Source organism: Odocoileus virginianus, chromosome 8 (assembly GCF_023699985.2).
Source record: "Odocoileus virginianus isolate 20LAN1187 ecotype Illinois chromosome 8, Ovbor_1.2, whole genome shotgun sequence".
Classification (NCBI taxonomy): domain Eukaryota; kingdom Metazoa; phylum Chordata; class Mammalia; order Artiodactyla; family Cervidae; genus Odocoileus; species Odocoileus virginianus.
Window position 1 is genome coordinate 6,129,315 of NC_069681.1, and position 25,398 is coordinate 6,154,712.

Below are 25,398 nucleotides of genomic sequence, written 5' to 3' on the forward strand. Positions count from 1 at the left end.
AATTTTCAGCCAGATTTTTCATTCTCCTCTTTCACCTTCACCAAAAGTTTCTTTTGTTCCTCTTCACTTTTTGTCATTAAAATGGTATCATCTGCATATCTGAAGTTGTTGATATTTCTCCCAGCAATGATTCCAGGGCTCCAGTTTGTGAGTCATCCAGCCCAGAATTTTACATGATGTACTTTGTATATAAGTTAAATAAGCAGGGTGACAATATACAGCCTAGATGTACTCTCTTCCTAGTTTTGAATCAGTCTGTTGTTCCATGTCCATTTCCAACTGCTGCTTCTTGACCTGCATACAGATTCCTCAGGAGGCAGGTAATGTGATTTGGTAATCTCATCTCTTCAAGAAAATGATACTGGTTTTTTATGATCCATACAGTCAAAGTCTTTAACATGGTTAATGTAGTAGTTGTCTTTTCTGGAATTCCCTTGCATTTTCTATGATCCAATGGATGTTGGCAATTTGATCTTTGGTTCCTCTGCCTTTTCTAAATCTAGGTTGTACATCTAGAAGTTCTCAGTTTACCTACTGCTGAAGACTAGCTTGAAGGATTTTGAGCATAATCGTACTACTATGTGAAATGAGTGCAATTGTACCGTAATTTGAAGATTCTTTGGCATTGCCTTTCTTTGAGATTGGAAGGAAAACTGACCTTTTCCAGTCCTGTGGTTACTGCTGAGTTTTCCAAGTTTGCTGGCATATTGATTGCAGCACATTAACAGCATCATCTTTTAAGATTCAAAATAGCTCAGCTGGAATTCCATCACTTCCATTAGCTTTATTCATAGAAATGCTTCTTAAGGCCCACTTAACTTCACACTCCAGGATATCTGGCTCTAGGTGAGTCACCACACCATCATGAGCGCTTTTTTGTACAGTTCTTCTCTGTATTCTTGCCATCTATTCTTAATCTCTTCTGCTTCTGTTAGTTCCTTGCTGTTTTTGTCCCTTATCATGCCTTTATCTTTGCATGAAATGTTATCTTGGTATCTCCAATTTTCTTAAAGACATCTGTGGTCTTTCCTATTCTATTGTTTTCTTCTATTTCTTTGCATTGTTTACTTAAGAAGGCTTTCTTATCTCTCCTTGCTATTCTCTGGAACTCTGCATTCAGTTGGGTATATCTTTCACTTTCTCCTTTGCCTTTAGCTTCTCTTCTTTTCTCAGCTATTTATAAGGCCTCCTCAGATAACCAGTTGCCTTCTTGGATTTCTTTTTCATGGGAATGGTTTTGGTCACCACCTCCTATACAATGTTACAAACCTCAGGCCATAATTCTTCAAGCACTCTGTCTACTATATCTAGCACCTTGAGTCTATTCATCACCTTCACTGTTTAATCATAAAGGATTTGATTTAGGTCATACCTGAATGGCCTAGTAGTTTTCCCAGCTTTCTTCAATTTTGAGCCTGAATTTTGCAATAAGATTTCAAGAGCTGAGTCACAGTGGGTTCTTGGTCTTGTTTTTGCTGACTATATAGAGCTTCTCCTTCTTTGGCTGCAAATAATATAATCAATCTGATTTTGGCAATGATCATCTAGTGATGTCTATGTGTAGAGTGGTCTCTTGTGTGTTGTCGGAAGAGAATGTTTTCTATGACCAATGCTTTCTCTTAGTAGAAAGAGAAAGCTCTGTTAGCCTTTGCCCTGATTCATTTTGTACTCCAAGGCCAATCTTGTTTGTTAATTCAGGTATCTCTTGACTTCCTACCTTCATTCTAGTTCTCTATCATGGAAAGGACATCTTTTTTTTTTTTTTTTTTTAATGTTAGTTCTAGGAGTTCTTGTAGATCTTCATAGAATTGTTCAACTTCATCTTCTTCAGCATTAATAGTTGGGGGCATAGACTTGGACTACTGTGATGCTGAATAGTTTGCCTTGGAAACCTTGGAAACAAGCCAAGATCATTCTGTCATTTTTGAGACTGCACCAGATTGGACTCTTTTTTTTTTTTTTTTTTTTTTAAACCCTGAATGCTACTCCATTCCTTCTAAGAGATTCTTGCCAACAGTAGTAGATACTATGATCATCTAACTTAAATTAGCCCACTCCAGTTCATTTTAGTTCATTGTGTACTATATAGTTATATGAAAATAGGAAATACATAAATATAAAGAAATTATAATACTCAGAGAGAGACACACACCTTGGAGACATTATGTTAAGGCAAAGAAATTCATACCTCATGATTATGATATACAGCTCTCATGCTCAATTGATAACAAAACTGTAAATACAGCCACATAATAAATTAAATACTTAGAAACCAAAATTCCAAATTTTGAATTTCAAAATTTTACTGTGAATGTCTGTGATACCTACTAGAATATCAATGATGTATGATTTTGTTAATGTTGGGATTCACATTTGTCACTTTTTCACATATATCATGAATTTGAAAGAAATATATTTTGTTAAGAATCAGAAATACCTATATTGAAACTAAATTGCAATATTGTTATATGGTTATGATCATTACATGCCATTGTGATTATATTTCTATAAAATAATATGTACTTTGTAGCATCTATACAATTATAATAAAGTATGCAGTTACTTAGGCCATTTTCTAAACAGAATCATATTAGGGAAAATTATTTTCAAAGCCACAGTTACTCCTTCACTGTTCTTAATCTGACATCATTATATGATTGTGAAGTTTGACCAACCTCAGTAGACACTGGGAGTTCAGTCCCAAAGTTTCATGAATTACTACACAGCTCCTAGCCTTCCCTGGAAGGTACAGGACATATGAAGTGTTTAGTGTTTCCCCATCTCCTAGAAGCCTTATTCAGGCCTGGAGAATTCCATGGACTGTACTGTCCACGGGGTCATCAAGAGCTGGACACGGCTGAGTGACTCTCACTTTCACTTTCTGAAGCCTTATAGCTGGCTATAGGTAATTTTCAGTGCTGTCCAGAGCAATCTTCTCTTCCAACTCATTTGGCTAAAGCCTGACTGTGGTGTGATGAGAGAGCTACTGCATTCCCTTGAGGCACTGTCAGGAACCTTGCTGACAAAAGTATGATCTTATTTCTTAGGACAGGCCCATAGAACACCATCTTCTAATGTATTGTTTTAAGAACACTATCTTCTAATGTATGGTTTTAAGGGTTCTGAATTTTTCTTAGTAATTATGTATATATAATAAAATATTTCCTTTAGAAAGTCCAGTTTGTTTGGGTTGGAAAGGATTCTGTAATTTTTTAGCTACATGAAATTAAGAAAGTGATTTAAATGCCATGTGTTTTTTACTTTTGTTTTCCCATACAAAAAATATGTGGAATAATACTTGTGTTATGAATCAACATATAAAAATTTCTTTGGATATTGCAATACAGTAAAAATAGCTATTCAATTATTACTTATTGACATAAATATTGACATGAATGCATGTACTGTATGTGTGATATATATGGTAATAAAATATACAGGTGTATAAATAACATGATATATGTATTATTTACATATGATAGTGGTGGTGGTGGTGGTGGTTTAGTCGCTCAGTCGTGTCTGACTCCTGTGACCCCACGGGTTGTAGCCTGCCAGGCTCCTCTGTCCATGCGATTCTCCAGGCAAGAATACTGGAGTGGATTGCCAATTCCTTCTCCAATATATGATAGTACTGGGTAATAAATGATATGAAGATCAGCTTATGAGGATGTCAGGCAGTTTAGTACAACAAATTGGGACAAATCTGTATTTATAGGAGTTTGATAGCAATCCTATGAGACTGTGGTACAAGAACAGAACTCCAATTCCTGGTAAAAAATCAGCCAATCCAAGCCAAGGCATGGTCCTGGAGTGGAAGGAATAATAGACAGGAGCCCAGGTCATGGACTAAAGCACAAGGATAGAAAGAATCCTGTTGAAGACTAACCTGGCACTGTGCCATTAGAGTACAGCTAATAAAATTTGGGTTAGAAAAACAGGAAAGCATGCATTCTTTAAATGTCCTTCTAATGCTGTGAAAGGTTTCCCAGGTAACACAGTGGTAAAGAATTCATCTGCCAGTGCAGGAGATGCAAGAGACTTGGGTTTGATCCATGGGTTGAGAATATCTCCTGGAGAAGGAGATGTGAATCAATGCCAATATTCTTGCTGGGATAATTCTATGGACAGAGGAACCTGGTGGGATACAGTCCATGGGATTGTGAAGATTTGTACCTGAGTGAGCAACAAAGTGCACACATAGAAACACACACACACACACATGCAATGTTGTGAATAACTGGTGACTCTACAGATGGGATAAACTCTTAGTAAGCATCTTGAGACTCGACCTCTAGGGGAAAACACTTACCATTCTGACCAAGAAATTGAAGAGGTAATCAAGCAAGCTGACTAAATTGGACTCTGTGTGAGAAGAAAGTCTTCCAAAAATGAATTTCCTTCCATAAGGATTTTTTGAGCTATAAATGCAAGTAATTCACCACTTTTTGATTATATTTCTAATGTATTAAAAGATATCTGGATAGATGTCCATGATGGATTAATAGACAAAGAAGCTGTGGTGCATATATAAAATGGACTAGTATTCAGCCATAAAAAGGAACTCATTTGAATCATTCTAGTGAGGTGGATGAAACTGGGGACCTTTATACAGAGTGAAGTAAGTCAGAAAGAGAAAAACAAACATAGTATAATATATGAATGGTGTATATGGAATCTAGCAAAATGGTCCTGATGAACTTATTTGCAGGACAAGAATAGAGACTTAGACATAGAGAACAAACTTTGGACAGCAGGGGAAGGAGAGGGTGGAACCAATTGGGAGAGTAGATTTGAAATGTATGCATTACCATATTAAAAATAGATAGCTACTGGGCAGTTTCTATATAACACAGAGAGATCAATGTGGTAACATAGGGAAATGGGAGTGGGTGGGGGCTGGCCGGGAGGTTCAAGCTGGAGGTGACATGTGTATGCTTATGACTGACTTACATTGTCGTATGGAAGATGACAACACGTATTACAAAGCAATCACCCTCCAATTAAAAATAAATTTGGGAAATATTTTTAAAAAATATTTGCAAACCTAATTCAGACTTTCTGCACAAACACACACACACACACACACGCAAATACACACACAATCATCTCTTCTGTATTAAAAATCAGGGTCAGTGTCATTAAATTAAATTCTACTATGAGAATCAAATTATACTCAAAATTTGTACCTAATATAGATGAAATAACTTTAAATGTATTTTATTCTGGAGTAGCATGATGTTCTCTGCAAATAGCTCCCTACATAGAATGCAGAATTTAGCAAAGAAACTTGTACTTCAGGCTTCTTTATGTGACTGAATTATTAACAGGATGAGTGATGCATTTAGAAAGAAACAATATGCAAGCTTTATGGAAATATTTTTAAAGTTATTAAATGTTAAATGCTTTTAACAAATTTGTAAGCTTCACATCTAATTTAAAATATAACTTCAATTAAATGCTTTATTAAGGGCCCATGAGCATTGAATTATAATAATAAGTATTCTGTATATACTTTGATTCAAGGAATTATAAGTACTTGAAATGCTGGGTTTTATTTTCCAGTCTTCTCTAGGGACTACAAGAGAGGTTTACATGTAAGAAAATCTTTTCCACTCCCCTTGCCCCAGGGTTCTGTCTGCCAGAGTGATTTACTTTGTGCAGCTGTTAAATGTATGTGTAGAATAAAATTTATTACAAATCTCTAAATTCAAAATGGATGTTTATGGGATACTGAAGTAACATCTCATATACAGCATCTTCATGAATGGAGCAAATGTATAAGAAAATAGATAACTTTTTTTTAAGATTTTAATTCCTCATTATAACAGGTCTAATGTAAGCATGCCTATAAATATGCATTTATAGGATATTTTGTTCACAAATAAAATTGCAAAATATTTTCTCAAAAAAATTGCTCATATAAATATGTCAGACTTAAAAGAAGTTTGGTCAAAGGTTATCAAGATATAGCAGGAAACAATAGTTTTGGAGGCAGTGGAATGGAGTTAATTCTATAATTCTGTCTTTTTAAAGCAATGTAACATTGGGTAAGGAGGTATTTAAATCTTAGTTTATTTCTTTATGAAATGGGAAAGAGTAATTCAACTGCTATTATTATTGCAATTGTTATAATTATAATCCATTCCAGTTTTAGAAAGCTTGCCTAAGCAGTGGCCAATGACAGGTTTAGATAACGTTTTTAATCCCATAGCTTCAAATAACTGTGCCAAATCAGGGCTATTGCTAAGCCTGAGAATCCCAGGTGGGGATTCAGCTTGTTTCAAGCCACAGATTCATTCCAATGCCATAAGATTTAAAGCCACTTGGATAAATGACAAAAACAAGAAACTTTTAATAAACAAACAATTTTCCCATGGAACATTGGATTTTTAATCATTGGATCAAGAAAAAGAGCATTCCTCCTATTTCATTAGCATAGAAGTGATAGATCTTTGGCGTAGTGCCTCTTGAATAGACTGTGATGTGATCTGAAGAGACAATGTGAAAATGCCTAAGCTTGGATATAATTACTTTGTAATTTTGCTTTCCAAAACTGAGCCACAAGTGGAACTTCTGTTATCATCAACTCAGGAGGGTCTTGCTCACTTATGCATATTGCAGTGTGCTTAAATGTCAGCTTCTGTGGATGCCATTTGCTGAATGTATCAAGTTTAACAGAGTAGCTACATGAAAGGGAGTTAAATATATAGCTCTCCACTGGATTTTTATACCTTTAGAAAAGCATAGCATAATGTGAGTCATATCTCAGGCCAACAGGAGAAAAGCTGGGACTATGTGCAGTGACAACAACGTTCCAGTGCGTCATCTGCATGTGGTTCAATTGTTCTAAAATGGAACTAAATTCAGATAAAATAATAAAAATTATAAATCCATATTTGAATGATTTAACCTGAATACATATGTAAAAAATACAGATTAATGTTTTTATCAAAATAAAAAAAATCATAATATATAGATTAATAGGTAAAGTGAATGAAATTGTTGTTCTTCATAAATTTTATTTAATAACAGTGGAGTTAATGCATACTATTAATTTACAAGTAGTAAAGTTGTTTAAAAATTGGCCAGTAATCATGGGAAGAGGGCAACGTGTTACAGGGGAATAAACCCAGAAATGGAATAAAGTTTTAGCAAAGAGACTGGACAAATATGAGGAAATTTACCAGATAAATATTATATTTGATTTCTGTAACATTAAGAGGAAGAATTGGAGTTATCTATGGCTCTGTAGCCAACTACTCCAACACATAGGGGTTTAAAGCAATAATATATTATTTCTTTTGATTCTATCAATCAGTTGCCTAAATGATTCTTTTGCTGGTCTTGCCTGAACTTACTCACACACTTAAGCTTATCTAATGACGAAGCTGGGGTGGCATGATTTGGTGGAGTAACTGGGTTTCTCTCCATGTATTATTTTATCCCTGTCTTCTAAATAATCTGAAGGTCTCCAGTTTCCAGAATGTGAGAACAAAAACTGCAAGTCCTCCTGAGAATGAGCCTCAGAAGTCTCATGGCATTATCATTAGTGCTGCAGAGCAAATTGCAACATCAAGTGAGAGGATGTGGAAACTGCCTTTTCTTCTTAATGGAAGTATGCATAGTACCAAAGGTTTTGTGGCCATAGTTAATCTAACAGAGGATTTGGATGGTCAGATTATTGACTTTTGGACTCTGTGGAAGAAGGAGAGGGTGGGATGATTTGAGAGTGTAGCACTGAAGCATGTATATTACCATTTGTGAAATAGATCACCGGTCCAGGTTCAATACATGAGACAGGGTGCTCAGGGCTGGAACACTAGGATGATCCTGAGGGATGGAATGGGGATGGAGGAGCAGGGGTTTTCAGGATGGGGACACATGTACACCTATGGCTAATCCATGTCAATGTATGGCAAAACCACCACAATAATGTAAAGTAATTAGCTCCAATTAAATTAAATTAATTAATTTAAAAGATAATAAAGCCAAAGTCCTGTATTGTCACTTGTTCTTTGTTACCATTTACTTATTGACCTGTCCTTTCATTTCCTCATCTGTATGACTCTGATGATCGATGATCAAGCAAAAGTTTCTTACACGATTGACAGCTAATATCTGTCACTGAACAGTGAATAGTAATGAATGAGATGCTGTCAACTGTAAATTGGCACTAGGTAATGAAAAGGAAAAATGACTAACACTGGGCTACTTAAAAGTATAAGTAACACCTCAGGAAAAATTGGCTGGATTCCATTGCTCCAGATTTGATATACACCACTTTCCCTTGTATGATATTAGTTCCACTATCTATGACTTTATAGAAAAAAACATAAATTCTTTATATTGATGTATATTATTAGACAGTGATACTTCCCTTAAGTATGTTCATTAGAGAGGCTATTACACATGTGCACAATGAAATGCATACAATACTGGTTTATATGGTGTTGTTTAAAAAAAAATGTTTGGAAATCAATCAACAGAAGAAAGTCAGTGACAGGTAAAATAAGTGAGGACAACTTATCTAATACAACCTCTACATGTTGTATCATATGATTTTACTACATACCGTATATGCTGTTACATATGGCTGAATTGCCACTAACAAATCAATATTAAAACACATTTTCCTTCTGCCACTACATGGTTAGAATTGTGTTTCCTTTGGGAATGTTAAAGAAAATTGACTGACACAGACTGAATTCACAGAACAGTGTGTTTGATACTTCTCAAGAGTATTTGTAAGAAAATTCTGATGTGTGAAGCAAGGAAAGTATAACAAGGCACACGACACCCTCAGTTTCCATCTGGTAGAACTTATGGACTAAACACTTCTGAAAACAGGAAGTGAGTCACCGAGGTAGAGAACCGAACCCACGCCTGCAGAAAAGGTCCCGGGTGGGAGTGGGGCAATGAAGAAGACCCCAGGGCTGGGCTGAGCCTGAGCACTGCTCCCCCCTCCACCCTGGACCTTTTCTGAGCTAGGTCCTGACTCAGACCCCGCCTCCATCTGAACGCTGCCCCTGCCAAGCCCTTCTCCACCTCAGCCCAACCCTTCACAGCCAAGGTTTTTTCCTGCCTTTAGGTATTGTTCTATTGCTGTTTTGAGAGGGATTTTTCTTTGTTTAATTTTTTTGTTTGTTTCTTTTCTTTTGCTTTGTTTTACTATTTGTCACTGGAATTTAGTTTTACCCTCCAGTTCTTTTTTTTTTTTTTCCACTATTTTTATTTTTTCTACTATTCTTTTATTTTCTACTATTTCTTATTAGTTTTCTAAACATTTTATTTTCTTATTCTTCATTACTATTCTGTTCTCTCTTTCATTTAATTATATATATAGATAGATAGATATGAATAGATATAGATATATATGGGCTTCACTGGTGTGAAGACAGCTGATGTCTCAGCTGGTAAAGAATCTGCCTGCAGTGCAGCAGACCCCTGTTCAATTCCTGGTTTGGGAAGATCCCATGGAGAAGGAATAGGCCACCCACTCCATTATTCCCGTGATTCCCTGGTGGATCAGATAGGAAAGAATCTGCCTGAAACGCAGGAGACCTGGTTTTGATCCCTGGGTTGGGAAGCTCCTGGAGGAGGGTGTGATAACCCTCTCCAGTATTCTTGCCTGGAGAACCCCACAAAGGATCCTGGCAAGCTACAGTCCATGGGGTCAGAAAGAGCTCAACATGACTGAGCTACAGTCCATGAGGCAGCAAATAGTCAGACATGGCTGAGCAACTAAGCACGGCACCCACACATATACATATATAATTGTTTCCTTTTTGTTTTCTTCTCTGTTTATTATTGGAGTCCAGTTTTACCCTCTAGGGGTTGTTTCAAATATACTCATTTTTTCCAATGTATCTGCTACTATTATAAATTTATTTTTTAATACTTTTTGTTATGTTTTTTCTTTCTTTTTTTTCCCTATTTTGTCCCCTATGCATATCCCTTGGCTTGTGGGATCCCAGTTCATAGCCCAGAGATCAGGCCTGAATCCCTGTGGCAGAAGCACAGTCTGAATTGCAGGAATGACAGAGAACGTCAGGTTCCTGGGAATATTAATCAGAGTGAGGTACCCCAAATTTCTGTATCTCAACACCAAGACCTGACTCTACTCAACCATTACTTATGTGTACTTATGGCTGATTCATATTGTTGTATGGCAGAAGTCACACAATTCTGTAAAGCAATTATCTCCCAATTAAAAATAAATATAAAGATAAAAGAATGAGAGGACCTCCCTGATGGTCCATTGGTTAGGAATCTTCCTGTCAATATAGAGGGCATGAGTGGGATCCCTGGTCTGGGAACTAAGATCCTGCATGCCGTGCAGTGTGTATGGTCAAAAGAAAAGGAAAAAAAAAAAAAACTAATAAAAATTTCCTCAGAAGAAAAGCTATTAAAAACCTAGACAGCATATTGAAAAGCATAGATGTAACTTTTCCAGTAGTCATGCATGGATGTGAGTTGGACTATAATGAAAGCTGAGCACAGAATTGATGCTCTTGAAGTGGGGTGTTGGAGAAGACTCTTGAGAGTCCCTTGGACTGTGAGGAGATCCAGCCAGTCCATCCTAAAGGAAATCTGTCCAGAACATTCATTGGAAGGACTGATGCTAAAGCTGAAACTCCAATACTTTGGTCACCTAATGAGAAGAACTGACTCATTGGAAAAAGCCCTGATGCTGGGCAAGATTGAAGGCAGGAGGAGAAGGGGACGACAGATGATGAGATGGTTAGATGGCATCACCACTCAATAGACATGAGTTTGAGCAAGCTCTGGGAGTTGGTCATGAACAGGGAAGCCTGATGTGCTGCAGTCCTTGGGGTCACAAAGTGTTGGACACAACTGAGCGACTGAACTGAACTGAATGAGCATTTCCTGTGATAACCACTGTATATGTATATATGAAAAGAGCATTTATATTTTACATTCATCATTATTGTTCAAATCATACTTGTACATACATTTTATAAAGTGAATAATAGTATAAGATTTTAATAAAAAGCAGAAGTCCCCTAGCTGACTCTTCTAGTGCCATCTTGTTCCCCAGAGGTAATTACCTTCAATTCATTTAATTTTCTTCTAATATTTACAACCAAAATTATAAATAAAATTCTTATGCTACAAAAAAAGTATGGATATATGTATCTTTATAAATGATTCACTTTGTTGAATAGCAAAGAAGAGCATAACATTGTAAATCAATTGTGATTCAATGAAAATAATTTAAAAAGTAAATTAAATAAATTTAAATAAATTAAAAAATAAATTAATTAAAGAAAATAAATTAAAAAGTAAATGTATATAATAGAAGAAAATGAAAGAAGCTAAAGTTTTAGAAGTATGAGAACTATGGAGAACATTTAGCCAGGTGACATGTATTCATGTCAAAAGAGAAAAGAAAATAGGAAAATGTATTTTCCCATTTATAATGAAGTTTATTTTTGAATGGGCTTTTCAGCGGAAGGATTTTGGCACAGTACCAGGAGTCCCATTTTGGTATCATATCTAAAATACCTTTGATAATGAACACTGAACTCAGACAGACAGAATATTAATGGCTACCAGAAAAAAGAGTGGGGAAAATGAGATGTTAGTCAAGGAGTACAAATTACCATTTATCAGGTGAATAAGTTTTTAGCTGTAATATAGAGCATGGTAACTATAGTTAACAATACTGTAACGTGCACTTGAAAATTGTCATGAAAGTAGATCTTAAATGTTCTTACCGTAACACCAAAAGGGTAATCAGTTGAAAAAAATGTTTCAACTAAAATTTATTGTGGCAAAAGTTTCACAATATATGTATATCAAATTATTATATTGTATACCTTGAATGTATACAATATTATACGCCATATCTCAATAAAATAGAAATGTCCTTTTTATGCACAAAAATAAAAATAACATGCAAAACATCAAACTAGAGCATTGGATTAAAATAATGGTATTGAGAAAGAGAAAACTGCTACCAGATCTAGACAGTCTGTTCTGAATGAAAATGACTAAACATAATTGCACAACACACACATGCACACACACAAAAGTACTACCAAATATCCAGTACATGGCTTTTTACCTGACTTTCCCCACCAAAGTTTCGAGAGTTTTATCCTTAGTTTCATACAATGCAATGTAGTCATTTTTGATCTGCAATTAGTGCAGTACAGAAAACAGCACTACATTGTTAGAGTATTCTAGACTGAAATTTCAGATTCATAATTTTGTGTGTTCCATGGAATTATTTTTAATTTATAAAATGATTAAAGCAGCATATGTGAGGTAATTTCCAAGATCAAAATAAAGTATTTAATAATAAGTTGTATTTTGCTGGGCATATAGAAGAGTTAAAACCCACTTAGCATGTTCAACACCTTTTCCTGTGGCAATAAAGCCACCTATTTATTTAAAATAGTTACACAGCTTCAGAGAAGCCAATACTGTTTAGTGGAATAAATTCTGGTTTGAGAATGATAGTCAGGAATTACAGGCAGCCAGATTAATTGTGAACAACTTATTCTCTTTTCTGTATGCCAAATTCCTTTTTGTGACAGAACTGATACACTGATTTATTTCTTTGTTTAATATTAATTTTGAAAATTAAAATATCATGGAAGTTCAAATACTCTAAAAAATGTAAAATTGTTTTCAATACATTAAAATATTATTTTGTGAAATTAATAAATTAGTTAAATATTAAGAATAAAAAGTGCAATCACATACAATATCATTTTTAAAATATTAAATTGAGAATCTCTGTAATTTACTAACCGTGCAAACTTAAATTACACAATGTCTTTATACTTTTACTAACACTTTAAAAATATATTTTTAAGTCTTTGCTTTTTTGCTTGTGTGAGGCTTGTAGGTAAGAGAGACATGGAATATCTTAATCTTATTATTGGACAGCCTGCTTATAGCAAACAAGAGGTCAATATAAGTGAGCATAGATGTGTTGGTATATAGTGCAAGTGGGAAGGAGAGATTTAATATGCAGATGAGATGGGAAAAAGGAGTAGCAGTGTGAAATTATTATCTATGCTGACATAGAAACATTGATGTCTAGTACATGTTGTTGTTACAACTTAAGAAAACTGGTTACATGAGAGCATTTTGATATGTGGCCTTATCTAAAATAACATATTGAAATTTATGAAAGCTTATGCATAACAGTTTAGGGTAAATGTTTAGCTGGAAATATCTAAGGGAGTTTAATTCATCTAAGAATGCCTATTTTTGGAAAAAAAGCTCAGTAATAAATATGCTAATTAGAAACTATTTTCTTCATTGATCTTGCTAAAGAGTAAAAAAAAAAAAAAAATTCTACCATCCTCAGTTTCTTTATAGAAATTAACAAAGTACATAAGGGGCCTATTTTTATCAAAATAGAATTTGCCCATGGAAGAAAATGCACTTGTAAAAGTTGCAATACAAATATATAAACCAGTCTATTCACAGTGAGTTACTGCAAATTGCACTTGTATGTTTGCTGTATTGTACTGGCAATTGACCAAATATGGCAGCAGAGTTCATTATTATGTATTTGATAGGATTTTCAAATTGTTAGAGTCCTGTTATAACAAGCATGTGTAATTTTCCTCTGGTTTGAGGTTAAGATGGGATGCCTGATAGTCAGAAATCTACAACTATTCTTCCTATAACCCAGGTCTCCTTAATTGGTTCCAGGCAGTTACTTTACCATATCCCAGACATTTTTTTTTTTTTTAAGTGGTCCATCCATTTAGAAAAAGCAGTGGAACCAGAGATCAATCTGCCAACATTTTTCAGATCTAATAAAAGCAAGGGAATTTCACAAAAACATCTACTTCTGCTTCACTGGCTACACTAAAGCCTTTGACTGTTTGGATCACAACAAAATGTGGAAAATTCTTAAGGAAATGGGAACATCAGACCACCTGACCTGTCTCCTAAGAAACCTGTATGAAGGTCAATAAGCAACAAAACCAAATATGAAACAAAGGACTGGGTTCAAAATTGGGAAAGGAGCATGTCAATACTGTATATTGTAATCTTGCTTATTTAACTTATATGCTGAGTACATCGTGAAAAATGCCAGGCTGGATGAATCACAAGCTGAAATCAAGATTGCTGGGAAAAATATCAACAGTCTCAGATATGCAGATGATACCACTTTAATGGCAGAAAGCAAAGAGAAACTAAAGAATCTCTTGATGAGAGTGAAAGAGGAGAGTGAAAAAAGCTGGCTTAAAACTCAACATTCAAAAAACTAAGATCATGGCATCCGATCCCATCACTTCATGGCATGTAGATGGGGAACAATGAATCACTGCCAGTGGGGACAGCAGCAATGAAACTGAAAGACGGTTGCTCCTTGGAAGAAAAGCTATGACAAACCTAGACAGGGTATTAAAAAGCAGAGACATCACTTTGCCAACAAAGATCCTGTTAAAGCTACAGTTTTTCCAGTAGTAATGTGCAGATGTGAGAGTTGGACCATAAAGAAGGCTGAGCACCAAAGAATAGATGCTTTGGAACTGTGGTGCTGGAGAAGACTCTTGAGAGTCCCTTGGACTGCAAGGAGATCCAACCAGCCAATCCTGAAGGAAGTCAACCCTGAATATTAATTAGAAGGACTGAAGCTGAAGCTTCAATACTTTGGATACCTGATATGACCAGCCGACTCATTGATATTGGGAAAGTTGGAGGGCTGGTGGAGAAGAGGGCAACAGAGCATGAAATGATTTGATGACATCACTGACTCAATGGACGTTAATTTGAGCAAACTCAGGGAGATAATGAAGGACAGGTAAGCCTGGGGTACTGCAGTCCCTAGGGTCACAGTCAGACACGACTTAGTGGCTGAACGACAATCTCAATAGCAATTTTTAAGTATTTGCTCAATAAATTGAAATAAATGAAACAGTAGCACAGGAAAACACTGAACTAGGGGTATAGTTTTCTTTGACATAACAGGGCTCCAAAGGAGACTCCTATGGGAAAATCAATTGTGAAACTTTGATGAGAAAGTAAAAATTTCCTCACTTAGAAGAAATGTCTATTTATAATCAAGTAGATTAATGCATGGGTTATTCTTTATATTCTTCTATCTATTCTGTTCCATTGGTGTATTTTCCAATCCTCGATCCAGTCTGCAATTTTAATTATTGGAATTTTATAATCAGTCAACATGTGAGAGTTTAAATGTTTTAACATTACTCTCTCTTATGAATGTCTTAATTTTTCTTATCCTTTGTGTATCCCATCTTTTAGTTTCATGTCAGTGTGAAATTTGTTCCCTCGGGAGTGTATTAAAGCTGATGAATTGCCCCTCGTAAATGATATGGCAAAAATTGAATTTATCACTTCTGAGATTTTATTATAAAATACTGTTACTTCTGTTTTGGTACTTCTGTTTCTCTGTTTCTCGTTACTTGCTTTCTCTGATGAAACAAACCACCATCTTTCAAACTGCCTTATGGATTAATTCATGTGCCCACCAAAGTACTAAAGGAAATCTCAGTATTTTTTAATTGAATTTCTTTTATGGAAGTATCATTGATTTACAACATTATATTACTTTCAGTATACAACATAGTGGTACAATATTTTTATAATTATGCTTCATTTGAAGTTATTGCAAAATAATAGCTATATTCCCTATGCTGTACAACATACCTGTATTGCTTATTTTTTATACATTGTAATTTGTTTATTTTAATTCCATACCCTATCATGTCCTGCCCTCTTCTATTTCCCTATGATAATTACTAGTTTGCTCTTTATATCTGTAAATCTGTATCTGTTTTATTGTATATATCCATTTGTTTTACTGTTTAGATTTCACATACAGGTGATAATAGAATATTTGCCTTTGTCTGACATTTCACCAAGCATAATATTCTCAAGGTCTGTCCATGTTGCTGCAAATAGTAAAATTTTATTCTTTTTATGGCTGAGTAATACTCTATTATATGACAAGTCTTCTTGATTCATTTCTCTGTTGATGAGTATATAGGTTGCTTCTATATCTTAGCTATTGTAAATAATGCTTCTGTGAATGTTGGGGTACATGGTATATCTTCAGATTATTAAATTCATTTTCTTCAGATACATACCCAAGAGTGAAATTATTGCATCATATCATAGTTCTGTTTTAGTTTTCTTGAGAAACCTCCATGCTGTTTTCATAATGGTTGCACCAATTTACACTCCCATCAACAGCATATGAGGTCCCTTTTTCCATATCCTTGCCAATATTTGTTATTTTTGGCCTTTTTGATAAGAACCATTCTGACAGGTATGAGGTGATATCTCATTGTGGTTTTGGTTTTCATTTTTCTGATGATTGGCAAAGTTGAGCATCTTTTCACATACTATTAACTCTCTCTATGCCTCCTTTGGAAAAATGTTTATTTAGGTCTTCTGTCAAGCTTTTATTTGAGCTGCTTGGGTTTTAGATATTGAATTGCATGAGCTATTTTATATATGGATGTTAATCCCTTATCATTTGCAAATGTTTTCCCTCATTCACTAAGTTGTCTTAGAATTTAGGGGATGGTTTCCTTTGCTTTGCAAAAGCACTTATGTTTAATTAGGTCTCATTTGTTTATTTTTGCTTTTATTTCTATTGCCTCAGGAGACAGATTCAAAAGTATTGCTACAATTTATGTCAAAGAGTGTTCTGCCTATTTTTTTCTTCTAGGAGCTTTATGGTTTCAGATCTCACATTTAGTCTAATTCATTTTTAGTTTGTCTTTGAAGAAATGTTCTAATTTCATTCTTTGACATGTAGTTGTCCAGTTTTCCCAGAAACACACTGGAGAGACTGTCTTTTCTCCATTGTTTATTCTTGCCCCATTTGTCATAGATTAATCTGCCCATAGGTACTTGGCTTGGCTTCTAGACTCTTTATTCTGTACCATTGATCTATGCATCTTTGTTGCAGCATTATGCTGTTTTAATTACTGTAGCTTTGTAGCATAGGTTGAAGTCAGGGAGTGTGATAATTCTAGCATTGTTCTTTTTTCTCAAGATTGCTTTGGCAATTAGGAGTCTTTTTTGGTTCCATTAAATTTTAGGATTGTTTGTACTATTTCTGTGAAAAATGTCATGTATATTTTGATGGGGATGCATTACTTTATAGATTGTTTTGGATACTATGGATATTTTAACAATATTAATTTTTCAAGTCCAAAAACATCAGGTATGTTTTCATTATTTCTATCATTTTCAATTTCCTTCATAAATGTTTTACAGTTTCCAGAGTGTAAGTTTTTCACATCTTTGATTCCTAGGTATTTTATTTTCTATGTGCTTTTAAACAACGTTGTTTCTTTCTTTCTCTTTCTGATAGTTCATTATTGATGTATTGAAAATTAATAGTTTCCATGTACTATTCTCTCTTGCAACTTTACTGAATTCATTTATTAGTTCTAATAGTTTCTTTTTTTTTTTTTTGCTTTTTTTTTGGAGACTTTAGAATTTTCATTCATGGTTGTAATGGACAGTTTATTGTCAGAGTAATTCTAGATTTAAATGTTTGCATATGTTCTCATATATATATATATATATATGCAGCTCCATAACTGATGACACGAATATAAAATACATACAAAGATTTCATACATTCTAATTTGATTTTAAATATTATTACTTTAAATATTTTACCCCAAAAGCTTCTTCTTGTACTAATTTACAGAACACATAACTTTCAACTAATGCTATTAACCAAACACATTAGGGCTTCCCTGGCGGTCCAATGGTTGAGAATCTGCCTTGCAATGCAGGGGAGTCTAGTTCAATCGCTGCTCTGGGAGGATCCCAGATGCTTCAGGGCAACTGAAGACATGAGCACAAGTATTGAGCCCATGTGAAGCAACTGTTGAAGTCTGTGCACCTCTGCACCTCCACGTGAAGAGAAGACCGCACACAGCAACTACCAGTAATTGCCAGTCTCCGCAGCTAGAGAAAGCCTGTGCATAGCAACAAAGGCCCAGCAAAGCCGAAAATAAATAAAATAAAAATGAATATTTAAAAATTGGCACGTTAAATAATAAATAAAGGTTTATTCCTCTGCAATAAAAAGATTCTGTTTTCATAATTTCCAGAGTGATCTCTCTGTTGTCTGAAATGTCACAAAAAGCCATTAATAATGTTATTCCATATCGGAAACTCTTCTTGCTGGTTTGTCTTATTATTTCCAAAATGTTGTTGACATTTTTCATTTGACTAGTCGCCATCCGGCAGTTGGATAAGAATTCACTTTCTAAAATTTTTATAAGAATTAACTTCCTAAAGGTTAATTTTTATTTTCATAAAAGTATGAAAATAAGTGAAAAACAAGAAATTCTATGTGGCTCAGAAAGAAATATCTGATTAATTTTGGAACTGAGACTTGGCTATTATAGGATCTAGTTTAATAATTTTTGACAATTTCATTGCTAAAGATTTCATCTTTTACAGTGTTATAGTAGTGTTAAGACTATTAAGAAAGAATTACATTTTATTAGTGCATATATTCAAATTTCTAGGATGTCGATATATATATTTCAACAGCTAATTATCTTTCAACAGAATCAAGTGCACTTCTTATTCTCTCCAAGTTTGGTAATGCTTGCAAGAGAGTCAAATTTTAAAACTGTTGAAAGAAGTCCTCTCTACACTGTTTACAAAGGTCTACATCCTTAATCAATTAATTTCAGTTCAGTCACTCAGTCATGTCCAACTCTGCGATCCCATGGACTGCAGCACGCCAGGCCTCCCTGTCCATCACCAACTCCAGGAGTTTAGTCAAACTCATGTCCATTGAGTCAGTGATGCCATCCAATCATTTCATCCTCTGTAGTCCCCTTCTCATCCCACCTTCAATCTTTCCCAGCATAGGGTCTTTTCAAATGAGTCAGTTCTTCATATCCGGTGGCCAAAGTATTGGAGTTTCAGCATAAGCCCTTCCAATGAATATTCAGGACTGATTTCCTTTCAGATGGACTCGTTGGAACTCCTTGCAGTTCAAGGGACTCTCAAGAGTTTTCTCCAACACCACAGTTCAAAAGTGTCAATTCTTCAGTGCTCAGCTTTCTTTATAGTCCAACTCTCACATCCATACATGACTACTGGAAAAAATAAAGCTTTGATTACACAAACCTTTGTTGACAAAGTAATGTCTCTGCTTTTTAATATGCTGTCTAGGTTGGTCATAACTTTCCTTCCAAAGAGCAAACGTCTTTTAATTTCATGACTACAGTCACCACCTGCAGTGATTTTGGAGCCCCCCAAAATAAAGTCTGTCACTGTTTCCACTCTTTCTCCAGTCTATTTGCCATGAAGTAATAGGATCAGAGCCATGATCTAAGCTTTCTGAATGCTGAGCTTTAAGCCAGCTTTCTCACTCACCTCTTTCACTTTCCTCAAGATGTTCTTTAGTTCTTCTTTCACTTTCTGCCATAAGGGTGGTGTCATCTGCATGTATGAGGTTACTGATATTTCTCCTGGCAATCTTGATCCCAGCTTGTGCTTCATCCAATCCAGCATTTCTCATGATGTACTCTGCATATAAGTTAAATAAGCAGGGTGACAATATACAGACTTGACATACTCCTTTCCCGATTTGGAACCAGTCTGTTGTTCCATGTCCAGTTCTAACTGTTGCTTCCTGACTTGCATACAGATTTCTTAAGAGAGAGAGATCAGGTGGTATGGTATTCCCATTTCTTTAATAATTTTCTACAGTTTGTCATGATCCACACAGTCAAAGACTTTGGCATAGTCAATAAAGCAGAAACAGATATTTTTCTGGAACTCTTGCTTTTTCAATGATCCAGCGGATATTGGCAATTTGATCTCTGATACCACTGCCTTTTCTAAGCTTGAACATCTGGAAAGGCATGGTTCATATACTACTGAAGCCTGGCTTGAAGAATTTTGATCATTTCTTTGCTAGCCTGTGACATGAGTGCAATTGTATGGTGGTTTGAGCATTTTTTGGCATTACCCTTCTTTGGGATGGTAATGAATACTGACCTTTTCCAGTCCTGTGACCACTGCTGCATTTTCCAAATTTGTGGCTTATTGAGTGCAGCACTTTCACAGCATTATCTTTTAGGGTTTGAAATAGTTCGACTTGAATTCCAATAATTCAACTTGATGCTTCCTAAGGCCCACTTGACTGTGCATTCCAGGATGTCTGGCTCTAGATGAGTGACCACACGATCGTGATCATCTGGGTCATGATCTGTTTTGCATAGTTCTTCGTGTATTCTTCATATCTTCTGCTTCCATTTCTGTCTTTTATTGTGCCCATCTTTGCATGAAATGTTCCCTTGGTAGCTCTAATTTTCTTGAAGAGATCTCTAGTCTTTCCCATTCTATTGTTTTCCTCTATCTTTTTGCACTGATCACTGAAGATGTCTTTCTTGTCTCTCCTTGCTATTCTTTGGAACTCTGCATTCAAATGGGTTTATCATTTCTTTTCTCCTTTGCCTTTTGCTCTTCTTCTTTTCACAGCTATTTGTAAGGCCTCTTCAGAGAACCATTTTGCCTTTTAGCATTTCTTTTTCTTGGGGATGGTCTTGATTCCTGTCTCCTGTACAGTGTCATAAACCTCTGTCCATAGTTCTTCAGGCACTCTGTCTATCAGATCTAATCCCTTGAATCTATTTTTTCATTTCCACTGTATAAATTCATATAATTGTACATACTCAATAATTCTGCTAATTGAGCTTCAGTTGTTTTATCAATAGTTTTCTTTTTTTTTTTTAAACCAGAGTAATGAGAAAAAATGTTTTACACAGGTGTTTTACAGTGGACCATTATTAAAAGAATGTTCTAATTCTATGTCCATTCCCAATCCATGCCAGAATCAAGGAGTTTTCCATTAGTGTAAATTGTGGATCTTACACTAGTGTAAGATCTTACATTAGCGTAAATTGTGGATGTTTGAAGCATATGGTATCTTAAAGGTACTGAGACTATATATTGTTATTCTTACTTAGAAGAATGAGTCTGCAGTTTGTAACATAATTTATTGTTATACATGCAAATGTTACATTTGACTGCTGTCAGTTAAGATATGGACAAGAGAATGTGCAACTGAAATATATGTGAAGATGAAGTCATTACGAGTGTCTTAATTAACCCACAATCAATCACTTCAAAAGGAACTTTTATTATCTCACACTGATTCAATTAACATATTTATGCTAGAAAATATTACATAGTGGAAGATTTATTTTAAATTGACTCAGTGCCACGTTCTGTTTCTTAGTGAAGCTTCCTTTGCTCTCATAATAGTCAGAGAATGTTAAGCAACATGTTGCAGGCAAACAAATGAAATACCAAAGATTTGTTGTGGATTTTTAAAGAAGTTATAATGAGCTACATGAGATAGACAGATTTAAATATTCAATGCAAGTCGAATGGTCCCAGGATCTTTAAAACCGTACTTTGCTGCTTCATCAGGTTTTTTTTCTTTTTTTTAAGCTTCTAGACTTTATTTATTTATTTTTTTGTCATTTATTTTTATTAATTGGAGGCTAATTACTTTACAGTATTGTAGTGGTTTTTGCCATACATTGACATGAATCAGCCATGGATTTACATGTGTTCCCCATCCTGAACCCCCCTCCCACCTCCCTCCCCATCCCATCCCTCTGGGTCATCCCAGTGCACCAGCCCTGAGCACTTGTCTCATGCATCCAACCTGGACTGGCGACCTGTTGCACACTTGATAATATGCATGTTTCGAGGCTATTCTCTCATATCATCCCACCCTTGCCTTCTCCCATAGAGTCCAAAAGTCTGTTCTATATATATGTGTCTCTTTTTCTGTTTTGCATATAGGGTTATCGTTACCATCTTTCTAAATTCCATATATATGCGATAGTATACTGTATTGTTGTTTATCTTTCTGGCTTACTTCAATCTGTATAATGGGCTCCAGTTTTATCCATCTCATTAGAACTGATTCAAATGCATTATTTTTAATGGCTGAGTAATATTCCATTGTGTATATGTACCATAGCTTTCTTATCCATTCATCTGCTGCTGGGCATCTAGGTTGCTTCCATGTCCTGGCTATTATAAACAGTGCTGAGATGAACATTGGGGTACACGTGTCTCTTTCAGTTCTGGTTTCCCATCAGGTTTTTTTTATCCAACTTAAGTACTAAAAACACAAGAATAAAAGCAAACATAAAATTTTATTCATTGAAATGTTAATGCAAAATACAAATAGAATATTATGAATTCTAGCAATTTTGGAAATGCTATCAAATTTTTAACATTTCCAAAGTATAATTCAGATATATATTGTTTTATAAAAGTAACCAGGAAAGGCTGTCATATTGTTATTGGATAATAATGAAATATAGTTAATTATACTGTTTAGTAATAAAAGAGAAACTATTTTTAATAAGTATAATTTTAAAGTGCTTTTTAATTAATACATTTTAATACATATATAATAAGTATTTAATAAACTTAATATATAGAAAACACTAGATTTTAAATGATTAGTTTTTCTTATTTTTTCCATGTAACTATAAGATGTGTTATAGATAATGAGACTAGCCATGTCTTATATTTCACTCTTACTAATATAGTTTCTATTACTGAACTCTTAAGAGTTCTTTCCATTGATTAATTAATTTATCTGATAGACTTCATCCAATTCTCAAATTCATTTGAATATTCTCATTACAACAGAATAGTTTTCATTGTCACTAATATATTTAATACAGCTATCTGAGATAAACAGGACTTCCTAAAAGAACATATGTTCACCATAGTTTAATTATCAATAATAAGCTCTCTGAAAATTAAAAAATTCTTTTAGATAATAAAATAATTTAAATTTTTTCAAAGGAAAATATTTCATTGTGGAGTGTTCATATGTTAGCAATCTTGATATATTAAATTCTTATTCCTACAAAATGATTTAATTCACCAAATGATTAGAAGGGAATTTACATTTAAACTCTTCCATATTTTCATTCACTTTTTAATAATTGTACTTATTCTCCCTATGAAAATAACTATTACCCCTTAACTACATTATGCTGTGCAATATAATACATCATGGGATTTGCTATTCTAGAATAAATCAATAAATCAATTTTCTTATCTTTCCAATAATTTCCTCTATTTGTTTCAAATATTTAACTAAATCCCTAGGAATACCTTTTAACATTCAGTAAATATTTGGAATTCATAGTTAATATGCATATCTTTCTTTGTATGCCTCATAATAAATTATATAACATAAAGACATTTAAGTTTAGGAATAACTGAATGATGTGAATATATGATGCCTAGGAAAAATCATATCAGTGCTATAAATGCTGTTGTTTAGTCACTCAGTCATGTCCGACTCTTTGCAACCCCATGAACTACAGCATGCTAGGCCTCCCTGTCCTTCACCATCTCCCAGAGCTTGCTCAAACTCATGTCCATTGAGTTGGTGATACCATCCAACTATCTTATCCTCTGTCATCCCCTTCTCCTCCTGCCTTCAATCTTTCCCAGTATCAGGGCCTTTTCCAATGAGTCAGCTCTTTGCATAAGGTGCCCAAAGTATTAGAGCTTCAGTTTCAGCAACAGTCCTTCCAATGAATATTCAGGGTTGATTTTCTTTAGGATTGACTAGTTAGATCTCCCTGCCCAAGGGACTCTCAAGAGTCTTCTCCAACACCCCAGTACAAAAGCATCAGTCTTTGGGGGCTCAGCCTTTATGGTTCAACTCTCACTTACATAGAAATATTCATGCTAAAATGAATATTGAAGGAAAAACACCATTTAACATTTGGTTGTTTTTTGTTATGCTTTACCTTTGGTTTTACATTAGTCCCATATGCACATAATTGGATAGATTATAATGCTATGGCACAAAATAATAATTAGGACACCTATGGTCTTTTGTTTTTGATTAGATACTTCATTTTAAACTTTTCATAATTTTGTTATAGAAAACATTTATGAAACAATCACACAACAGCAACAAAATTAGAATCGAAAGAAATGTTTATCTGCATGAATGTTTGTTTTCCATCTTATCCTCTCCACATATGGTCTACATGGCTCAGAATTGTGTGCTCATTATTTCTTACATGCATTTATATGTGCATTACTTTCTATTAATATTTACCTTTATTTTCCCTTTAACAAAGCTTTCATGATTATATATGTGATAATTTATAATAAGTATTGTGTTAAAGACAAATCCAGGAAAATTTATCATTAATTTGTTGGTGAATGATATTCCATTGTTTGAATATACAGAATTTTATTTATCTATCCTTTGTGGAATGGTATATATTTTCTCTCTGTCTCTTTTTTTTTAATAGAAGTCCTATAGTCTAAACTCAATGTTAACCTATAATCTAAGACTCTGTTTTCATTCGATCTATAAATTTTCTCAAAAATTGCCCTCACCATAATCTCTACTGTTCTTAGGAGTTTTCTGATGCCTTAAATATCTCCCTGCTCTGTTGTAAATGAAGTCATTTCCTTTGAGAAAAATGGAGCTATCTATTTTATGGCTTGCTTTTCCATCTAAATAAAGTAACTGAGCTAGGGCTCTGGAGCTGAAAGGGTGCACAACAGTACGCTTCTCTATTCATGACATCTCCCTCTAAAAACTGAGTGCTTGATGGGGATTTTAAGGATCCATTGGCTATTGTAGGATACTTAGGCTTAATCCCTGGGCCAGGAAGATACCTTCAAGAAGGGAATGGCAAGCCAGTCCAGTATTCTTACCTGGGAAATCCCATGGCCAGAGGAACCTGATAGCCTACAGTCCACAGGGTCACAAAGAGTTGGACACAACTGAGTGACTAAACAACTAAAACAACAAGCATGGTTTTGGCTAACTAACCTCCCTGGGTATGGAACCACTCCTTCAAACCTGGAGAAGGGTTACCAGGTCCTCAGAATTCTCAGCATGCCACGCCCAAGGTAGGTCTTCCATTTCATACTGCGGAGCTTACTGGAAGAGTGAGTCCAACCACTTGACCTCATTTACTAGCAGCATACTCTCATCAACAGAGAACTGGAGGAAAGATGAGAAGTGCAGAAATCCTGCTTCTCCTGGAAGGAAAGCTTCTCAATGAACTGGGGAAAGAGATGGCCTGTGTTCTTAGCTGAAGGAGATTGGAGAGGAATGTCCATCACACAATTCTGGGCCCAGCATGTTTTCCTGCCCTTTCCCAAGTATTAATGTCCTCCTGAAGTATAAGGTTCTTATACCTTAGGAGATGTAAGAGTATATTTTGGTGGTGTATAATTTTGGTGGTGGCTGCTATCCTCTTTCCAAGTGACCAGGGATTTCAAAGAGTGCCCAGGATATCAATGACTTTTTTCCACAGGGGAGATAAACATGGATTGGATTGGTGGCAGTTTTGGCCGTGGCTGCTC